Here is a 22,239-nt window from a genome sequence, read left to right on the forward strand (position 1 = left end):
CATAATTGTTCTTCATTTATATTGTTCTTACTGCTTTCATTAACCTGATCACTTGATGTTAGATCACTAGTTCATCGCCTAGCTAACCGCTTAGGATGATAACTTGACATGTATTGAATGAGCTTAGTATCCCTAATCAGCGAAAGTAGATATTAGGATGGTAAGTGAACTGATCGGACCTGTTCTCTAAAGCTTGCAATCGATCCTCATCCCAACGACAGTTAGGGGGTGAGATCGATCTGCAAAGCGATCACTGCCACGACAGTGGAGTGTTCCAGCTGAGTGATCCGAGTTCTAGAAAGCACTTTATCGCGCTTGAATAATTGTTTGGTCCAATTCAATACCCAATGAAATACCCTAGGCTAGCTCTTGTTTAATTGAGTCAATCTCGTGTTTATTTTGCTTGTTAACTATCGCCTCCTTCAACCAAATTCATATCTTCATCTTAGCTTGATTTCAAACTTATAGAACTAGAGTGTAGACTGGTCCTCTAGATTTGAATCTTAAATACTACAATTGCAATTGTTAACTTGGCAGTAGCAAGGATCCATTTTTAGTGTATCACTAATATATTAAATATTTTTTTAATATTTATTAGTAAAAGTAATAATTAATAGAATAAGAAATCACACATCATAATAAATTTATATAATTTATACATAAATATAAAATAATTTATTAAGTTATTAGTATAATGTTTTCATATATATATATATATATATATATATATATACTAGTATTCTACCCATACGCAGTATGGGAAACAAAAATGTTAATTTATTATGTTAAAAGTAGTGTTTTTGTAGCAAAATGTATTGCCAGATTCATGCTAATACTTGTAAACAAAAAAATTTTTTTTTCATCAAACAAAAAACATTATTAAGTGAGTAAGTTAGGATGTAATGACATTCTTTGCATTTTTGGTTGGACAAAGTGATTAATAATTTTTTTTAAAAACAAAAACTTCCACAGTGGAATATATGACTAACAGTACATACTTTTTCGCTCTTGTGCCAAAAATTCATTATAGTATGGAGAATCCATTTTGGTTCCAACTCTGAAAATTTGTTTTACTTTGGACTGCAAATACTTTTGTAATCGAAATTTCATTTATTACACTGAATGTAAACAAAAAGAATTACGAATTTAGTTTTAAGATATTATATTTCTTATACAAAAGAAATCTAATTCTATTTTCACTATTTATTATACATAATTTTGATTTGGTAAAATAAACAAAAATGTATTTATTTAACATCCTGCAGAAATCACAAAACATGATAGTATATCTCTTTATGATAATTACTAAATTCCAAAATATATATACCTGTAAATCCAAAATATAGAGTAATAGATAACCTAATTCCGCATTGCATAACTTAATAATTTAAAGAAATATAAAAGCAACAAGTGTCACCAAATTCAAAAAATTAACACATAAAAATTAATTCATGTTTTGTGTTTAACATAATCAAGTACAGTTTTAAAATTATCTTACTTATTAATAAAGTTAAAATAGAACAATTATTGAGGGGGAAATTTCATAACTACACTATGTTGGATACCACAATTCAACAATACCATCAATAGAAAGACATTTTCACAAATACACTTTTCATTAATGTGTAAAAAACAAAATTAACCCTACATTATCTCTAAGATATCACACTTTTCTCTCTGTCGAGATCCATCGTTTCTCTCCTCTGGATCCGTCGTCGTCGTCGTCGAGAGTCGTCGTCGTCGTCGAGAGTCGTCGTCGTTCCGTTGAGAGATCTCCGACGAGCTAACACACGGATTCTCTCTCTCACACGATCGCCTAAGCCCACGAGCTATTCATCGGAAATGTCGACTCCAAATTCACAATTTGTAAGTTTCTAATCTCTGTAATTTATTGACTATAGGTTTAGACTTCTAATTGGAATGGTTAGATCTAAGAAAACTAGTTTCTGTGATGAACATCCTTGATTTTTACAAATTTGCTTTTATCCAAAAGGCAAACAAGGTTGATTTGGAGTTCAAGTTGAGATTGAGATTTTGGAATAGCGAACACTGCATTTTTTACAGAATTATAATCCCTTATAAATCTGGATTTCTGGATATTGTTAAAAATACAACTCGACGATTTATAAGCCTTTGTAAAGAAGAACGATTTAGCAATAGAGGAGTAGTGTCTATTACTTATAGTGTTGAGATGTAGTGTCTATTATTTGCAGTCTTGAGATGTTTATATTTAGACCATTACTAAAAGTTAACTTCATATCTTTATCTTGTTTTGCAGTTAGATAGCAATGACTTTTGCACAAATTTGAGTTTGTCTCCTAGGATTTATGGAGCTGGAACAGAACCACCAGACATTCCCAAAATGGTCATCCAACATTCGAGCATTGATTACGTCTCTGAGGTTGCACAAATCTTGGAAAAGGAAGAGTTTGATCAAATAGAGAACTCACACATAGGAAGCATCGTGAAGCTGGCAAGAAGGAGTAGCGTTGTGTTTTCTTAGAATCTATAACCATGTTATATGTCACACTGTCCGCTAATTTTGGTTGTGTTTTCTGAGAATCTTATAAAGGATTATAAAACAATGTATAAGGATATGTAAAATTTTTGAAGCGGTGTATATTGCTTGCTGTCCGCATGTGCCTCAAAATCTGTCACATATCATCATCTCTTTACAAAGCCTTATAAAGGTATGTAAAATTATTTGTAAGAAAATATAAAACACTAATAAAGGCATATAAAATAAGTTATAAAATCTATAAACCATTTATAAATGTTTATAAAAAAGTTATGAAAGTTTATAAATAATTTATAAGGGGTATGTATACTATTAATAGGAGTTTATAAAATTTTTATGAAAGTTTATATTCAATTTATAAAAGGTATTTTAAGAGTTGTACATATTTATAAATCAACTAAAAGAATCTATAACCATTTAGAAAGCATTATAAAAAAATTATAATGGTTTGTATAATAATTTATTAATAATTTATAAAAATAATTTATAAAGTTTATACAACATTATAAAAGATTATTAAACAATTTATAGGAGTATATAAAATTTCTGAAGCGGTGGAGCCTTGCTTGCTGTCCGCAAGTGCCTCAGAATCTGCCACGTATCATCATCTCTTTATAAATTTTTATAAGGGTATGTAAAATTATTTGTAAGAACCAATAATAAAGGCATATAAAACAAGTTATAAAATCTATAAACCATTTATAAATATTTTTAAAAAGTTATGAAAGTTAATAAATAATTTATAAGGAGTATGTATACTATTAATAGAGGTTTATAAAAACTTTAAGAAGCTTATATTCAATTTATAAGGGGTATTTTAAGAGTTTTATAGGTTTATAAATCAACTAAAAGAGCCTATAACCATTTAGAAAGGCTTATAAAATAATTTATAAAGTTTATACACCCTTATAAAGGATTATTAAACAATTTATAAGGATATGTAAAATTTCTGAAGTGGTGGAGCCTTGCTTGCTGTTCGCATGTGCCTCAGAATGCCATGTATCATCATCTTTTTACAAAGCATGCACGTGTTCTTTAGATTTATAAGAATATTTAAAATTATTTATAAGGATTTATAATTAGATTTATAAGAATATTTAAAATTATTTATAAGGATTTATAAAATCATTTATAAAGATTTGGAGAATATCAAAAGTTAATTATTTTATGAAGTCATAGAGGCTTATAAAATATAACGTTGATCCATATTCAAAACCACCAGATGCAACTTTCAAGAGGTTGTAGGTATGAGTTATTGAGTTTATAAATGTTTATGAATTATTTATGAAGATTTATAAATCATTCATAAATAATTTAAATTTTTTATAAGGGTATGTAAATAATTTATAATATACAGTATATAAATAAAATAAACCCTTATAAATGATATATATACCTCGTAGAAAGGATATATAAACCATTTTACAAGGATTATAAGAACTTATAAATGATGCCAAAAAAAAAATTATAAATATATTTCCTCGTTCGTGGAGCTGAAGGCGGTGGGGTCTGAAGCGGTGGAGCCTTACTTGCTGTCTGCATGTGCTTCAGAATCTGCCACGTATCATCATCTCTTTACAAAGCTTGTACATGTTCTTTAGTTTTATGATTTCAATATTCTGTATCAAAATGTTGGTGTTTATGAATATATAGAAACTTTTTATAATGGTCTATAAATCACTTATAAGAATATATGGTGTTTCTTTGTCACCACCAGAAACACAATGTATGAGCTCTCTTCGATATTCAATTCATTCCTCACTGCTTAGTCAGAAACTCTTAGACCCTCTTTGAACATTCCAATAAGACCAAAACAATCACACATGTAGGGTAAACAAATATTAAAACATTAAGCATAAACACAACATTCTTCATGGATAAATATTTATAAGATCTTATAAATTTGAGAATACAAAATTTCATCAAAAAACTTCATCTCCTTTTCCAGAATCAAATTGATTATGAGAAATCAAGTTAAAATTAAAGACTTCTCGATCTATTCACCTCGATGTCATAGCCTTCTGTTCTAGACTGAACTGAGCAAAGTGACCACTTGGAGAATCCAGACTGCTCGATCTGTTGCCCACGACACCGGTCCTCCAGTTCACGACCCGACGAGCTCAGATCGATCGAGAAACAAAGCCTGAGCCTCTCAATCTGATGCTCTCGGCCACCAATCATCAACCTTTCAACCCGAGCCTTCTGAACCGTTCACTTGACGAATCTGTACTGCTCGATGTGAGCTCTCGGAACGACGACGCGGCTTGGACTAAGGAGATGGCGAGGTGGTTACGGCGGATGAACGGAGGACACGAGCTCAGATATGTATAACGGCCATGGTCGCAGATGAAGCTCGGTGATTGCATCAATGGAGGAGTTTGCAAGGAAGAAGATGAAGTCGTATCGTAGTCTTCGTCAAATTTTGTTAGGTTTAATTATTTAAGGGTATAATGGTATTTTGATTTTTAAAAATCTGGTGGTATAGTTGGTTAGTGTAGAATTGAAATGTGGTATCATGAAAGTGGTATTTTTGACAATTTCTCATTATTGAGACCAAAGTAAAAAAAATAACAGTTTTATATCTTTTTAATTGATGAAACAAGTATATTCTTCTTAAATAATAAAAATGTAATGAAAATAGAGAAAGTTTTTTACTGAAAATAAACTAAGCATTGTAAATATTTTATTAAAAATAATGCAAATTTTTTTTCTATAGAAGAATTAATATTAAGAAAAAATAAATGATTTTAATTTGACAATGAAACAAAACCGTAACAGGTGACTGAAACATCTTTGCATATTGCCAAACAACAACTGTGGTAAATGTAACTATATTGGTAAGTATCTCTATGGCATAATTTTGCTATGCACAGGAGAACATGAGAAATCTATGAAAGTCATGAACGGCAAACCGACATGTCTGGAGCTGACAAATAATGGAGTAGATTAAACGTTCCTTACGTAATGTCTCTATATTGAAAAATAAGTGATCTTTATAATGCCACCAAGAAGACACCACATCAATAATCCGGAAAGTCAGATGCATTAATTGTTATTACTATAAACAAATGGTGAAATTCTTGGAGTTGGTTTTATGGTGACTAACAAGTGCCTACAGTCATCGACCGCTACTCATTTTTCACACTTTCCATTATGAGTGTTTTTTATTTTGACTAGACTTAGTTTACCTTTTTCACATTCAATATAACATTACTTTTAATAAGAAATGCAGTTCCAAATAATCACTACTTCCACTCCAATAACTCAATTTCAACATAAAAATTACTCACAACCCAATCCTTCCTAACCCAAAATATTTAAAACCACCTGAATATGAGATCAATTTTTTGTTAAAGGAAACAACATGAAAATCATTCAAAGCCTTCACAACATATTAACGCCACAACTCTTTCATATAGAAACAAATAGTTAGCTTTAATTATATCTTATCACATATAATCTCTCTATACTTAAAATTTTCTGGAATACAAAAATCATTATCATACACTTCTCTTGCAAATGTAAACCTAAAACACAAACCCAAAATCATACAGAAAAATAATAACATATATCATAAGTAAAGAATATAGTGTTCGTATGGGTGGGCCGACCCTAGTAACATTTTAAAAATAAATACATTAATTTGGCTATTTAAAAAAAAAATTTGGATGTGGTTTTTGTTAATACATGAAACAAAAAGATTGATATAAATTTTAAGTGAGTGTCAAATCATTTTCTTCATAATTATATGTATATTGTATGAGCTTTAAGTATTTGTAACATCAACATAAAAATTTTAAAATAAAATGGGAGATGTAAAATAGAAATATAAAATAAGTATATATATGTTAAGTCGTCTTTGGATATCTATTCGTGTTCGGATATTACACGTTCGGGTTCGGATATTACTCGTTCGGGTTCGGATATTACTCGTTCGTGTTCGGGTTCGGATATCCAATCTCTCATAAATTAATACATGTTCGGATATTTTGTTATTTTGGTTTGGATTTTGCGGATCGGTTCAGGTATAGGGTAAAATGCTCACCCCTACTGCTGCTTGAAATGGTATGATCAGTTGACAATACATCACTAATGCTGGCAGAGGAGATATGGGCTAGTGTAGATGCTGCGTGTGTCTTGGACGAGCTTACAAATCTGGATGCTGCGTGTGTACGTCGTGGATTGGGATGATCATTAGGATAAATGGATAATCAAGATGGAGATGCTTGTAGAACCCGGTAGCACCAAAATGGGGCATCATATTGGTTGACCTGGAACCAAACAAGTTGAGATTTTGTCTCAAAGGTTTGCCCCGACATAGCTACTTGAGAGAGGCAAAAGATGATCATCTTTTGGCTACTTATAATTTAGTTCCTAATGGTTATAAACTTATAGATTAACATGAAACTGATGAAAGCAAGGAGTTTCATAGTGTTAATCGTCAGAGCCAGTCTCAGATCCACAGTTTCCGCTATACTGACCAAAATGCTAAATTAAAACATATGAAGAAAACAATCGAAGTAAACCTTGAAGAATATGGTGAAATCATCTGTACACAATCATTTACTTTTTAACAATTCTTTAACAAAAGCGAAAGAAAAAAAAAACATAGACCAAGAACGATCTATAAAGCAGTTTGGTGAAAAATAAAATAACAGAAACCAGAAAAAGAGAAGCAAATGATTGAAAATTTATGAATAAAGAAAGTTTCTAGACAACTAAAAGCACAAGAAATAAAACCCACTTAGAGAATACAATACCTTTCCTTTCACAAAACTTAGCATCAAAAACTCGTTTCCTCTCCTTAGCGACCAAGAAACCTATAACTCTACATAAAACCATAACAAGCTTCAATCTCCCATCTGCAAGAACAAGAACTTGCTACACATAAACACACGTTTCAGGTTCCAGAGCTTGTGAAGATGAGTGCAGACTGGGGACCTGTGATTGTAGCAGTGGCTTTGTTCATTGTACTCTCACCAGGATTGCTCTTTCAACTACCGGCAAGGACAAGAGTGATGGAGTTTGGGTAACATGAGCACAAGCGGGATTTCGATTTTGGTCCACGCCATTATATATTTCTGTATACTCACTATCTTGATCATTGCTATACAAATTCACATCCATTTCTGATCTTGTAGTGAACACAGACAAGCTTCTTTGGATTCAAAGTTTGTCTTTTTCAGCTATTTATTTTGATTATCTCTGATTCTTGGCTCAGGGTTACAACAAATGGTTGTATACAATTAAATAATCTGTAATTTTGTATTTTCCCACATTTAATTTCTAACCTTGACGTACTTTTCATCATACATAAATTGGTATAAGACATTTATGAGCTCTTGTGATTATAGCATGTAAATTCACATACAGCATAAAGCATCTTCATTCGGAGTTTTTTTTTTTTTTGATAACTATCGTATTTGGGCAGCCACATTCCCAACTATCTCTCCGAAGAGGGTCCAGCGCCCCAACGGAAGAGATGTTAAATCCGTTGTGGCCAAGGCTCGAACCCGGGTGGCGGACAATACAACTGTACCTCCTTTACCACCAAGCTACGAGCACTTGGTTTCTTCATTTTGTGTTCTTGTGACCAACATAAAGAATCTTCATTTAGTGTTAAACAAAAAAGCATCTTAATTTCGATTGTTTTTTTTTCATTGATATCTGATTTTTTAATACATTTTCAGTAGAACACAATGAACATGAAAACACAACAAGTTAATGTTCGGTCCGGAACAAGTATCAGACTATTAACAGATTAAGTAAAAGTGAAACTCTGAAAACAGAGATCCACGTCTAAGAAGATTCCTGTAAATCAGCCGGTGGTGATGTGGAGATTGACAGCGAGGATCAAGATCGTGTAAGCAGCGAAGAAGAAGAGTGTGTGAACGGCGATTGCTTTGCCGTTGGTTTTCATGCCGCCGAGATCTAGCGTCCGGTGATGTCCAGGCAATGAGAAGATGAGTCCTGGAGAGAGCAACACGAACAACACAACTCCGACGAGAACTGGAGCCCAATCCGCCATTTCCGATGAATGTTGAAAACGCAAAGGCGACTCCTTTTTCGATAAAGCGGTGGTGAAAGATAGTCAAAAGTCAAGAGTACAAGTAAAGTGGAGCTGCTGAGCTAATAAGGCCACTTTGATTGTTTTTCCTTTTCTTTTTAGCGAAGTTTAGAATAATCAATAATCTAGTAAATATGTTTTCAAAAGTATTTCGTATATATTATAAGAACGAAAATGACATTTGAATATTTGATTATTCTAGTTTGAAGTGAAAAAGTCATCTGGTTAATTTTTTAAATATAAAATTTACTAGATTTTTATCCGCACAACCGCGCAGATGTCTGTTTTCAGTTATATATATATATATAAATAAATTAATATATGTATTAAACAACATATTAAATATCATATTGTATTATATTTATATTTAATTTTGACTCGCCGACTATTTAAACCAAATTTTCTAATAATAATATTTTTTACGTTTATTCATTTTTGATAATATATTATTATATATACAAACATTTTAAGATATGTCTATTTATACATGTATTATATAGTTTTCGAATGTTAAGTCGTTATGTTATCGTATTATATTTTTAGCATAAATATTTTATGAAATTGTTTGTACAGATTTATTAATTTAATATAATGTTATCATATTTAATTCAATATAATAGTTTCATTTAATATGAATTGTTATTATTATAAAATAGATAAAAAGATAATATATATATTAATGCATAATAATATTTCATTGCTAATTACGAAATTAGTTGAAATATTTACATAAACTTTTTGAAATTAAGATATTGGTATAATATTTTTAAACATATTTGTTAAAAACTTATATATATATATATATATATATGTTTAAAATAAAAAGATATCATAATTAAAAGATTTTGTATTATTAACTTTAGTGAAATACATATATTATATAGCTTTATAATATTAACACGTGTTACCTAGTTTTCTAATATGTTGGGTTTAACGTAGTTCAAAGATTCTATATATATTATTAGTCTTAATAAAATATATTTAATAAAAATTTAAAAGATGATCCAAATTATAAAATAAAACATGAAAGAATTCATTACTTTTATTTTAATAGATAAGATATACTATAATTAGAAATTTTAAGAAAATAGTATACAAATTTTATTTTCATTTTATAATAAAATCTTAAGAACATTAATTTATAATAATATTAGACTACTAATCACAAAATTAATCAATGTTATTAATTTATAATAACATTAATTTACTGTTTTTCCATAGAAAAGTATTTAAAATTTTAATAAGATTCTGTTAGATTTGTTTGTCAACATATTTTTATAATAAGAAAAATAACACAATTTTATAGATGGAGTTGTTATATATATTAATTATTTAAGATGTGATATTTTAATGATGCCATAATGTTAATTACAAATAGATGAAATATGATTTTCTAGGGAAGGTCCATTTTAAAAAAAAATCATACATAAAGATAAGTTGTGACTTTTTTTTAATATAATTTGTGACTTCTTTTTAATATAATAGATATTTACTAATTGTTTCTAACATGGATAGAATCTATATATAATAGGAAATCAGTTTTTTGATCTCCTATGACATCATTTTTTTTATAAAAAAAAGTTGATCCAATGGTCAGGATTTTTTTTTTATATTTTGTGATCTAATGGATATAAACAAATTTTGCTATGTATGATGATGTCATCAAACTTTGGCAACTCTTGTCATCTATTTTAAACAACAAGATAGACACAATCATACTTTTACATCATTAAAAATTTCCTGCTTTAAACAATTATTTATTTGAAATGACAGATCCTTTGATTAGTAAGAGAAATACTTTTTCATACTTTCTGTATTTTGATTTAATAAAAAACAACTTGAAGAGTTACAATAACGGTAATAATTGTTTTATTTTTTCATCTAATGGTCATAAGTTTTTCTTTTGTTCAAATGAATTATATTTTGTTGTAACTCTTCTCCAAAGAGATCCCTTCTCAAACAACACATATGTTTCAAAAAGGACAAAGATGTATCTTTCAGAATGTTATATATTGAATTTTTTACGACAATAATTTTTTAATAAAATTTACTTGGTTCTTAAGCAGTCATTGTCTACATCAATTCTATTTTTAGTCTCCAGTAAGGTATGATTGTGTTATTTCTTTAGTTTTAAACGCTTGCTTTCTTAACATCCAGACTCTAATTGTCAGAAACTAGCCTCTCATTCCATTCTTCTGTTTTTCCATTTTAATCAATAAGGTGAGATTTGTCACTGTCTGTTTTTGTCTTTGAGAAGTAAAGAAAGTGTAAAGAATGGATTTCAAGAACCCTTTACCGGGTGAAAAGTATGTTGCCTCTGGTTGTTGTCACCCAATATAACACTGAAACCACTGAACAATTCTTTTTCTTCCTTTTTAACTCTTGCCTCAATCATCACCGTATCTCAGCCGCTTACCTCCTTTAAGATTCAACGGTTTCGACGGCGAAAGATCCTCACCACCATCTGTTTTACCATGGAAGAATAGACACAGAGCTCTCCTATGGACGACATACTAGAAAGCACGAGCCTCGACATACTGACGTTGTCACGACTTTCAATCTTTTGTGTCTACTATGGACGTATTATTTGGCCGCTTCCTTTGGTTTTGGTAACTGATGACAACGATGGTGGTGCTTCCTTCAATGTCATGAAAGCCGGAGATGAATAAAGTGAAAAATGTTGGATATGATTGGTCCAAAACTGAAAGACATGAAGAATAAGAAATATTCCTATTGGATAAAAGGAAAGAGATGTATCCTATTAGTGTTAGGAGTTACCCTAGGAGCATTATATAAACTCAAAGTCGGATTGACTTGATGACAACCTTGTATCTTTTCTCTTCTCCTTGCACCATTGAGCTAAAAACATGATTGTGTCTAAGCTCGGTGGTGAGGTTAAACATATAGTGGATTGCCGGAATCTTCTGGCCCAGACGTAAGAGTAGCTCATATCGAGGCTCTGAACTGGTTAAATTATTATGTGTCTTTACTTCTCTTTGCTTGCTTGTTATTTTGCGTTAAGCTAGTTAGAGAGAGAGAGCGCGATTAACAAACGAACCAAAACTAACCTAATAACCTAAACGTGTGTTGAAGTTGGGTGAGGTCTCAACAAGTGGTATCAGAGCATCAGGTCAGGATGTCTAATACACGAATAGAGGTTGATCGGTTTGATGGGTCTGGCGACTTTATGTTGTGGAAGATTTGCATGCTCGCTCATCTTGGTTACTTGGGTTTGAAGGAAATTCTCAAGGATGAGAAACTACTTCGAGAACCCGCTAAATATGAACCGAAGGAAGAAGACGATGAAGCGATGGAGGGGAAAGCAGCTTTCCAACACCAGCTGATATTGATCCCTCGAAGGTAGAAAAATCAGAGAAAGCCATGAATCTGATTGTTCTGAACGTTGGTGACCATGTTCTACGGAAGATTAGCCACTGCACTACAGCAGCAGCTATGTGGTGGCTGTTGGAGAGGCTATACATGTCTAAGTCTCTGCCGAACAGGATTTTCCTGCAGCTAAAGTTCTATAACTTTAAGATGACTGATACTACATCTGTTGATTCAAACATTGATGACTTCCTGAAGCTAGTGTCTGATTTAAGCAGCATTAGAGTCATGGTAACAGATGAAGTGCAAGCGATATTACTTCTATGTTCTTTGCCATCTCGATACAACCAGCTGAAGGAGACTTTGAAGTATGCAAAGAACACCATAAATCTGGAGGCTATTATTGCAGCAGCTAGTGATAAAGAAAGGGAGTTGAAAGACAGTGGTTGGAATAGTAAAGAAGCTGGAGAAGGATTAGTCATGAAAGACAGAGGAAGGTCTGAATGGAGAAACGAATCGAAGAAAAATAATCGTGGAAGATCAAAGTCGAGATATAAAGTGGTGTGTTGGCACTTTAAGAAGGAGGGACATCTAAGAAAAGATTGTTACGCTTTGGAAAACCAGCATCCTGTCTGCATACGCCCAAGGACCGCAACGTATCATACTGTCCATTGCTTCCTCTGATGGGAACACAAATTGGGAACGTCTTCCTTCAAGCAACCTTCCACGAACCACCCCTTCCAGGCCCCAAACCCTCGGCATTGTGGCAATGAGAGGACGGACGTTTTGTCGACGAGGCATTTCTGGTCGACCGATCAGTATGAAACGGTTCTCCTCAGCGGCCTGACAAACCACATCTAAAGGCAACGCAAAAGAGGCATCTTCCCTTCCCAAGTCAATATCTTGCATTGCACGCCTAATATTATCACTCATTTTGTTTTGACTCTCGCTAATCCTTAGAAAAATTTTCAGGAGTTTGTTAATAAAAGCTATTTGTTTCTGTGAGAATTGACAGATAACCATAATTCTTTTATAACATCCTTCAAATCTACCCAAAAAGGCAGGGTCATCATTGTTGGGCCCGAATATGGCCCGATAGCTGATCTCCAAATAATAAAAGATGGTAATGGGCCGGGACAGGCCCATCGCAGGCTCGATGCCTAAAAGGAGCCGGAGGCTGAAAGCTAAGGACTCTAACTATGGAGCTCACGGGGAAGAGGAAGCTCACGTTGTGACAAGGAGAAGCGCAGGACCCGGTCAAAGGGAAGCTGTTGCGGATTCCACCTTAAGCGGAGACGATCTCGGAGATTAGTTGGAGGCAACCTAAAGAAGTCCAAGGCTATTTAAAGAGAAGATGGAGAACTAAGAAAGGGATCCGACTCAACTGATATTTTACTCAACATTCATCAAAACACTCTTATTGTAATATTCATATAATCTTTGTATTCATCAAAGATCACCCTTTGTAACCATCCTATTTCTACTAAATCAATACAAATCGAAGTTCATTCTACAAGTTCTTACGGGATTCAGCCCGCGTTTATCTTTCCCTAACCTTTCCTAAACATTAAACCTGATCTAAAATCTAGGTGTGAGTTTTACCCCTCACAATTGGCGCCGTCTGTGGGGAAGAAATAATCGAATCCCTTACTCTAACTTGAGGATGAATCCTACCGACCAGACAACAAATCCGAATGATCTTAACCTCCCGATTCCGAGCGATGGCTCACCGAACGACGGAGGCTCTACCCTTGTAACCTCGGAACCTCGACATGGCGACCACCGGTCCGGGCAGCAGCTTCCTATTAACGCTCGAATTAGCCAGAATATAACCGGAGCTACTAACCAGAGATCGACAAGTAGAACCGCCCCCGGGCTTCCAATCACCGAGAATCCTCAGCAGCCAGCCGCTCCGAATCAAACGGAGGCTCAGCTTTCTGAGATTCGTCAGATGATGATGCAACTAGTAGACAAAGCTCAGGAAAGTGAGCGTACGATGCATCAGCTAGCTGTTCGACAGCAACGATTCGAAGAGATAACAAGATCTCTAGACACAACAACCCAGCCACCTCGACGTCAAACTCCGGGGGTCACTTTCCGAGATCGATTGACTGATCCCTCATTTCCCCGAGGACGTTTAGATTTTTCCCCTGATAGCACTGCTCTTGCAGGACAGGGATCAGCTTTCCAGACACCTCATACTGGGACAGCTCCCGTGTTTAACCCGCCTATCACCAGTGCTATGGGAAGCAACGTGGCAACAACCAGTTCCGCATCTGGTCAGGTCGCTGATCGGAGCTCTCGTCTACCTCCTCCGCCGACTGAATTTAGATCCGGGGCAGGAGGATCCCTCCCATCCGAAGGTAGGACAGCAGCTCCGGTTTATCAAACCAGAAGCTCAACCCCAAATGGGGGCCGGTATCAACGGATAGATTCCGATAACCCGAGAGCTGGTGAGCGATTTAGCCCCCCAACTGCATGGGAGGATGAGCCCACACGATTCCGTCAGGAACCTGCCCGTCGGGTACCTAACAACGACCCGAATGTCCTACCTATGGAAGGACCTGAAGCTATCCGTAGGTATATGGAACGAACTCATGCAGCTCTCCAAAAATTGGGAGCTCAAGTCCATAAAACTACGAGCTCAGCCCCCGAAATCGATAGTTTGATCGAAGAAACACGTGAAACTCCATTCACTGACAGGATTGCCAGCTCCTACATAAGGGATACCCGAAAAATCAGAATTCCCGAGTATGACGGGACTTCTGACCCAAAGGCCTATTTGAGAGCTTTCCGACTGGCAATCGTTAAAGCCCATTTTACACAGGAAGAATGCGAAGCGGGTTACTGCAGGACATTCGCTGAAAATTTGGTCGGAACAGCCCTTGAGTGGTTCTCTGGTCTCGAACCAGCCTCGATAGATAGTTTCGATCAGCTAACTAACGCCTTCATGAAACAGTACTCGACTCATATCCTGAAACAAGCTTCTGAAGCCGACCTTTGGAAGGTCAGACAAGGAATGGGAGACTCACTACGAGTTTACATCGAGAAATTCAGGGCAATAAGAACTAAGCTCTCGAATCCTAACGACCTAGTCGCCATCGAGGCTCTTAGGAGAGGTCTATTCTATAAATCGAAATTCTGGTCAGAATTAACGCTCAATACTCCTCCAACTATCGATGATGCTCTTCATAAAGCCACCAGATACATCACTTTGGAGGAGGAAACAGCCGCATTGGATAAACTCCACAAGAAGCCTCCGAATCACTCAAAAGGTGAATCTTCTGAGGCAAAGGGACCTCACAAAAGGGGAAACCCCCGAAACAACCAAACTCAGGGAGAACATTCCTACGCAATCGAGGAAGACAAGGAAGAGAAACCTATCGCCGCAGCGAACAAAACTCCCTGGTCAAAAGGCTTTGATAAAAACAAACATTGCTCTTATCCTGATCGAGAAGGGCACTCAACTGAGGAATGTTGGGACCTCCAACAGCAACTGGCAGCTAAATTCGCAGCTGGAGAAATAAAGGGCGTGGACCTTAAAAAGCCATCACCTTATCAGAAAAGAGGTTCTAGAGACACCTCCCCAAAGCGCGAGAGGTCACCTGAGAAGGAGACCGATTCGCCACCTCCAGCTCCCAAGAAGAGAGTTGACATGATTCTTGGGAAATTCCCCCAAGGAAAAAGTTTACAAGTCGAGGCTCTCTTGAGCAAACCGTCCCCTCAATCGAGCCCCGACTCGAGGGTGGACTGTATCCTTGGAGGATCAGACATATGTCAAGACTCCGTCAATTCCATTAAGAATCACGTACGGAAGGCTGTGTCTAACACTGGACCTAAGCCTCCTAACCCCGAGTCCAATACTAAGATTTCTTTCTGGGAAAGCGAGACCTCAAACCTCGACAGACCTCACGATGATGCGTTGATTGTCACCCTGAACATCGCAGGATACGAGGTCCCTAAACTCATGATAGACACAGGAAGCTCTGTCGACCTTATTTTCTATAACACCCTAAAAGGGATGGAAATAGACGACTACGAGATTATTGGCCAAAAAGCTAACCTCGTAGGCTTCTCCGGAGAAACAGCTACCTCATTGGGGACTATCAAGCTCCCAGTTATAGCTGGCGGAATAATGAAAATGACCAACTTAGTAGTCATCGACAGACCTTCCCCGTTCCATGCGATCCTGGGAAGACCCTGGATTCACAAAATGAAGGCAGTAGCCTCGACGTATCATCAATGCGTAAAATTCCCAACACCCGAAGGGATAACTACCGTACACGGTAGCCAGAAGATATCCAGGATCTGCTATTTGGGAGGATTCGAAATCCTCAAAAAATCCCCCCAATAGCAATTACAGATCCAGGAGGGTCGCGAAATGCAACAAAATATTCGAGGTCCCCCCAAGAACCTCACCGAAAAGGTTTGCATCGACGACTCAGATCCTGAAAGACAGGTGAGCATCGGATCCGAGCTACCTCCCGAGACCAAAAAGGAGCTCATTGATTTCTTGAAAGGCAATGTCAAAACCTTTGCATGGTCCACCAGCGACATGAAAGGCATAGATCCGAATGTCACCACCCATAAGCTAAGAGTAGACCCTACTTTCAAACCGATCAAACAAAAGCGTCGCAAGCTAGGCCTCGAAAAGGCTCAAGCTGTTAACGACGAAGTTGACCGACTTACGAAAGCTGGGTCCATTCGAGAGGTACACTACCCTGATTGGTTAGCTAACCCAGTAGTGGTAAAGAAGAAAAACGGGAAATGGAGAATCTGTGTAGACTTCACAGACCTGAACAAAGCTTGTCCTAAAGACAGCTTTCCGTTACCTCACATCGACCGTTTGGTTGAAGCAACAGCTGGCCATCGACTCCTATCCTTCATGGATGCTTTCTCAGGATACAACCAAATCATGATGGATCCTGAGGACCAGGAGAAAACCGCATTCATAACCGAACGAGGAACATATTGTTACAAGGTTATGCCATTCGGATTAAAAAACGCAGGAGCTACCTATCAGAGGTTAGTAAACAAGATGTTTGCTGGACAACTCGGAAAAACCATGGAGGTCTATATCGACGATATGCTAGTCAAATCCTCAGCTGGAGAAGACCATATCTCCCACTTAAGGGAATGCTTCGACATCCTTAACAAGTACGATATGAAGCTCAATCCCACTAAATGTACTTTCGGGGTACCCTCAGGCGAGTTCCTAGGCTATCTCGTAACCGAAAGAGGCATTGAAGCCAACCCGCAGCAGATAGCAACCTTCCTAGAAATGCCATCACCAAAGACAACCAGAGAGGTACAGAGATTGACCGGACGAATCGCAGCGTTAAATCGATTCATATCCAAGTCCACCGATAAGTGCCTCCCATTCTACAAACTTCTAAGAAATAATAAGAAGTTCCTATGGGACGAGAAATGTGAGGAAGCCTTCAAACAATTGAAAGCATACCTCTCCGAACCTCCGATCCTATCCAAACCTGTAGTAGGAGAGCCACTATACCTGTACCTCGCTGTATCGACTGCTGCAGTTAGCGGCGTGCTGGTACGAGAAGAACAAAACGAACAAAGACCTGTCTATTACACCAGTAAAAGTTTGATAGACGCCGAAACAAGGTACCCTGCAATGGAAAAATTAGCTCTGGCAGTTGTGATAGCTGCCAGAAAATTGCGACCTTACTTCCAATCGCACTCAATCGTCGTAATGACCTCACAACCATTACGAATGATATTGCACAGCCCTAGCCAATCAGGGCGATTGGCCAAATGGGCCATAGAGCTCAGTGAATATGATATTGAGTATAGACCTCGAGCAGCAGCGAAAGCTCAGGTCCTTGCCGATTTTATCATTGAACTAGCATCCGAGCAATTAGACTCCGAAATAGAATCTCCGAAGTGGAGTCTGTATGTCGACGGAGCCTCGTCAAAACAAGGCTCCGGTGTCGGTCTAAGGTTAACTTCTTCAGCAGGAGAAACCATTGAGCAGTCATATAGGCTCGGATTCAGCGCCTCAAACAACGAAGCTGAATATGAAGCACTAATCGCAGGGTTGAAACTCGCCCTAAGCCTCGGAATTCGAGAGCTAAACGCTTATAGTGATTCACAGCTAGTAGCTAGCCAGTTTCACGGAGAGTATGAAACGAGGGACGAAAGAATGGGGGCATATCTCGAAGTCGTCCAGAACCTCACCAGGCAGTTCGACAAATTTGAGCTAACAAGAATCCCACGAGGAGAGAACTCCTCAGCAGATGCGTTGGCTGCTTTAGCTTCCACGTCAGACCCCCTCGTAAAACGGATCATACCCGTAGAAGGAATCGAAAAACCAAGCATCGACATAGCTACTAAAGCCGAGATAGACGGCAAGCGAACAGAACACCCTGAAGGTACCTGTCCCGAAACGGTAGCTACCCAGGTTCTCACAACATTTTGGTTCCCAAAAACCAGAATACGTAGCTCTAAAAAGCATACCTCCGGAAACACAATCCAAAACACGGAAGGTATTCCCCGAAATTCAGACTCCTTGGAGCCTGATCTCACGAATACCCCCGGGGGCACCAACTCGGACCCACTCATCTGCAGAGTTAAAACTAGAAGCCGTTCAGCCCTCCAAAATTCATCTGGGGGCACCATCCAGACCCCGGACAATAACGAAGGAATTGGAGGTATTCCTCGGAATTCAGACTCCTTGGAGCCCAATCCTACAAATACCTCCGGGGGCACCACGACACCAGGTCCCGAACAGGAACCTCCTTCGTCTCTTCATAGCAAAGTTGTAGGGAGAGAGGATTGGAGAATTCCAATCACGCAATACATCCTGGAGGGAAAGACTCCACCCAATAAATGGGAGGCTCGAAAGCTCAAAGCATTAAGCGCGAGATATTGCGTAACTGAATCTGTCCTCCTCAAACGAAGCATTTCCGGACCTTACCTAAAATGCGTCCATGGCCTCGTTGCTATGAGGCTCATGAAAGAAATGCACGATGGTTCCTGCGGGAACCACTCTGGAGGAAGAGCTCTAGCCATCAGAATCAAAAGACAAGGATATTTCTGGCCCACCATTATTGCAGACTGTGAGGCCTATTCCTCTTCATGCGACAAGTGCCAGAGGCATGCACCGATTATACACCAACCTGCGGAAAAACTGTCCAACATATCCGCCCCTTACCCATTTATGAGATGGTCCATGGACATCGTAGGACCACTAGTAGCGTCAGGAAGTGGAAAGAAGAAGCTACGCTTCCTCTTAGTCCTAACAGACTACTTCACAAAATGGATAGAGGCTGAAGCTTTCCAGCAGGTAACCAGAGTCGAGGTCGAACGATTTGTGTGGAAAGAAATCGTGTGTAGACACGGCATCCCATACGAAATCGTAACTGACAATGGAGGACAATTCATATCCCACGATTTCAAAATATTTTGCGACAAGTGGAATATTCGCCTGACCTTCTCATCACCTCGCCGACCTCAAGGAAACGGACAGGCGGAGGCTGCTAATAAATCAGTATTAGCAAACCTCAAGAAACGCCTCGGAACCCAGAAGGAATTCTGGTCAGAAAAATTACTTGAAGTACTTTGGGCATGTCGAACCACCCCACGAAAGGCTACAGAAGAAACCCCTTTCTCCTTAGCCTACGGGATGGAAGCTGTCGTCCCAGCCGAAACCATTGCTGGTAGCCTTCGCCGGGACCTCTGCACGTCCAATCCCGCAGCTAACGATCAGCTCCTAACTGACAGCCTCGATCTAATCGAGGAAAGACGGGACCGAGCTCTGATTCGCATTCAGAACTATCAACAAGCAATGGCACGACAGTACAATTCCAAAGTCAGGCTCCGACAGTTCGCTGTAGGTGACCTAGTACTTAGGAAAGTTTTCGAAGGAACCAAGGAACCAGATGCTGGGAAGTTAGGAACCAACTGGGAAGGTCCCTACCAGATCATCCACGTGGTACGACCTGGCGTTTACAAGCTCCGAAAGGTGCGAACCGGGGTACCTGAAATCAGATCGTGGAACGCCACGAATCTTAAGAGATATTATCATTAGGTACCTAAAATTCCTGAACTACGTTAGGCTTGATCCCTTGACTGGGTACGTAGGCAACTCCGTCATGAGTGCAGCCCCAACCTCATTCCAACACTTCGTTCACCACAATCAAAGGGGGCATATGTCTGATTAAAATCACATAGCCCACGCAGCAAATGTATGATCATTATAATACAGCAATTGTATGATTACTATGATACAATGTATCCAATTATCAATAAAGAAATTATTCTCGATATCTCAATTCTTTAACAAAACAGGTCCCTGCAAACATGGACCTAGGGTCCTAAAAACCCTTCGGATTAGCTCAGGTCTCTACAAACCTGGACCTAAGGTCTTAAAATCCTTAACAACCACAAAAGATCTTAAAATCCTTCAAGCAATATCAGGTCTCGACGAACCTGGACCTAAGGTCCTAAAAACGTTACCAAATCTCCAAGGTCTTAAAATCCTTATCAAATCTCCAAGGTCTTAAAATCCTTATCAAATCTCCGAGGTCTTAAAATCCTCATCAAATCACAAAGGTCTTAAAATCCTTATCAAACCTCAGAAGGTCTTAAAATCCTAAGCAAGTCTCAACGGGTCTTAAAATCCCACAAACGAATTCAGGTTCCCAAGAATCCCCACCTAAGGTGTCCAAATTAAACTTAGGTTCCTAGAAACCTTAAGCTAATCCCGATATTCCAAGAATTCCTCTTAAGGAACTAAAAACGATCCAAGTCTTCCAGACTTATCATAAAATCCGAGATCTAATTCTGAGGATTCACTAAACCCTATTAATTAGTAACCAAAGCACAGTCTTTATCGAAACTCTTAACCAAATTCGAGCTCATCCAAAAAATGACTAAGTCAAATCGAAAAACTCGAAACGAAACTGGAAACCAAGTTTTGATAGATAAAGGTTTAAAGGCTTCCTCAGGCCAACAAAGGTTCCAAGGACCTTAACATAAACAAAGGTTTAAAAGCCTCCTCAGGCTATAAGTCTTAGAAACAAATGAAACAAAGCCCATCGGGCAGAAATCCTAGAAAACATGAAAGAGCCTCAGCTCTTAAACTTCCTTGTCATCCGAGCTCTTCTCAGCTCCCTTACCAGCTGGATTTTCCTCCCCAGGAACCTCCTCCTCCATCTCCTTGTCGCTACCTCCAAGGGCGGCTTCGACTGGGGCTGAGTAAGAACCCATCAATTCCAAATTAGAACCGAACTCTCCAGAAAAGGAGAGATTAAACATATTAATCTCTAAAGTACCTGAGCTCTCGGAAAGTTGGGGAAGAGGGAGCTTGCCGATCGAGAAATCCGAGACTTGAGCCTTCTCGTACGCCGCGACAGCCTCCGGCATCATCGCCACCAAGCGATCATACTCGTCTTGAGTACTCTTAATCTCGTCATCCAGCATGTCTTTCAGGAGCTCGGTGTTGGCTTGAATCTATTGAGCATGAACCAGGAGATCGACTTCGTCCTTCTTCTTGGAGAACTTCTCCTTGACAACAACCAGAACTTTGTTGTAGGCTTCAGCTACCTCCTTCTTTCCTCTCCGGACGGCCAGCCTGACCTCAGCTTCCTTGTTCTTCTGGCTGCTCTGGGTAGAAGCAATCAGCTCCTTGACCTGATACTCGGCTATCTTCCGAGCAGCATCCAAATCCCCAATCTTCCTATTCTTTACCTGGAGGTCAATCAACTGGCTCTCGATTGTCCCTTGCTGAGCATCACATTTGGAGCCAAGTCTCTTCACCTCAGCTTAGAGATCCGAGATCAGAGCCCGAGTCTGATTGAGCTCAGTCTTGTTGGCCTTAACCAGTTCAGTGACCTGAGCTAATTCCTCAGTGCTGGGGGCATTGTGTACGGCGTCCTCAAACTTGAACTGAGCCCTGTTAATAGCGCCAGCCAGCTACAGAAAACAAAAACCGGTTTAGTGAAAATCTTCCAAAGATAAAGCTAAAAGTTGAAATAGATCTCATACCTGACCCATGTGATGGGCAATATCAACATACTCATCCTTGTGCGTGAGATTGGAGATCGAGGGGAGGGAACATCCGGTACTCTTCATATGCCTCATCAGAGTAGCCAAACCCCACGAATCATCCAAAACCGATCCAGGCTTCGAATGAGCAAAGTTCCAGCCAACGGTTCCTCCTCTAGAGGAGGAGGAGGAAGACCTCGAAGGTCTGTCAACCTGGTCACTTCGGGACCTCTTGTTCCTCGGGGGCTCAAATTCAGGAGGATCCCTCGCCATTTGAGGGTTAGCTTCAGTCATCGGGACCTCGGAGGGAAGGCCAACT

General features: G+C 38.2%; 2 pseudogenes; both read left to right on the plus strand.

Moving 5' to 3' along the window:
* LOC130498072 (probable serine/threonine-protein kinase PBL19) overlaps positions 1 to 2,503 on the plus strand; it is a 12,538-nt pseudogene extending 10,035 nt beyond the window's left edge.
* A 4,805-nt stretch (positions 2,504 to 7,308) lies between these two features.
* LOC108833152 (uncharacterized) lies at positions 7,309 to 7,825 on the plus strand (annotated as a pseudogene).
* The last annotated feature ends 14,414 nt before the right edge of the window (positions 7,826 to 22,239 follow it).

This window comes from Raphanus sativus, chromosome 7 (assembly GCF_000801105.2).
Source record: "Raphanus sativus cultivar WK10039 chromosome 7, ASM80110v3, whole genome shotgun sequence".
NCBI classification, from domain to species: Eukaryota; Viridiplantae; Streptophyta; class Magnoliopsida; order Brassicales; family Brassicaceae; genus Raphanus; species Raphanus sativus.